Genomic DNA, 1,444 nt, shown 5'->3' with positions numbered 1-1,444 from the left:
GGGAGGGGGGTCCGGAGCCGCCGGCTCAGCCCCGCGCAGCGCCCTGCACCTGCGCCCTCCCGGGCCGCCTCAGCCGGTGCGGAGAACGGAACGGGCCCGGCGCAAACAGGGCGGGGGCGTCCCGGGGATGCCCGGGAGAAACCCTCAGCGGTGCAGCCCGAACTGAAGGAGGGAAGCCTTCTACCCCGGGAAGGGCTGGGAACTTTTGGGAAACGGCCAAGGTCACTTTCCGCGGCCGTTCCCCTGTAGCCAGCACCAGGGAGAGATAAAAATCTCCCGCCCGGCACTTCTCTAGCCCAGGCCCGGAGCGTCCCGGCATGCCGAGAGGAGCTGCTCTCCCCGTCTCTCGTCTCTTCCCCGGGGATCCCGACCACCATTCCAGTCGCACTCTGACGTTAATCACCCCACGCCCCGCAAACCGAGAGGCCGAGTCCGGGCCTCGGTGCCCAGCTGAAAGCAATGGCCGGAGAGATGGCAATTGAGGGACAGCGTCTCCTTTGCCGGGGTCCAGACCCAGGCGGTCGGGAACTTTTTGCCCTCTCCCCTGCAAACACGGCCCGATCCAAATCTCTGCCAGACAGCAATCAGGCTTTATTGTTTTGCCCGCTATTCCGTAGCTATGGTAATTCCTGATAATTCTCAGTCTTCGTTGTGCTCGAAGGCATACTCTACAATGTCAAACAACAGATCGTTCCTGGACGAGGATTAGTCTACTGAGAGTCCCCCTCGATCCCCGGCAAAACGGGCTCGGGAACCTGCTCCAACCTGAGCAGCGCCGAAGCACCTCCCCAGCCAGCGTTTCCCCGTTCTGCCTTCTCCCCTGCCACGCTAACCAATTAATGGGCCGGTAATTCTTACTACACTTTACTAAACTCCATAAACGATCTCCTCGCGGCTCGGAGGTGGGGGAGACTGACTTAAACAGAGATAAATCCCCAGCCCTTCCAATCCTGCTCAAGCCGCTCACAGCACGCAGGGCGATCTGCCTCCTTTCACTCGGGGAGCTGATCCGAATTTGATTATTTAAGTGCCAAGAGCAGCAAGAAACAAAGCTGCGAAGCATCTCCAGGAGCGCAGGGCGCAGAGGGGCAGGAACTCATCACGGCGGGCCCGATCCTGCATTCCTTCCCCTGCCCCTCTGAGCACGGCGGGCACAGCGGGAGCCGGGATCCCCCGGGAAGGCGGGATCGGCCTTCCCTGCCTGGGCTGACGGGGGCACTGGCACGCTTTTGAGCTGGGGAGAGGACATTTTGTTTATCCTTTGAGGGGAAAAAAGCCTTTTGTTGATGGCACAAGGAGGGAAAGGTGCGTGCCCTCTCCCCAGCTCTCCGCTGAGCGGAGAAGGGCACAGCCCCTCGCCGCCCGGGGACCTGCACATCTCCCTTGGCCCCGGCTCCTTCCCCCGCCCCGCCGGTCCCAACACCCGGGACAGCGAGGCCCCCGG

Source organism: Charadrius vociferus, unplaced genomic scaffold (genome assembly GCF_000708025.1).
Source record: "Charadrius vociferus isolate BGI_N301 unplaced genomic scaffold, ASM70802v2 scaffold19, whole genome shotgun sequence".
Taxonomy (NCBI): Eukaryota; Metazoa; Chordata; class Aves; order Charadriiformes; family Charadriidae; genus Charadrius; species Charadrius vociferus.
The sequence above is the reverse complement of the archived record's forward strand: the minus strand, read 5'-3'. Positions refer to the sequence as shown.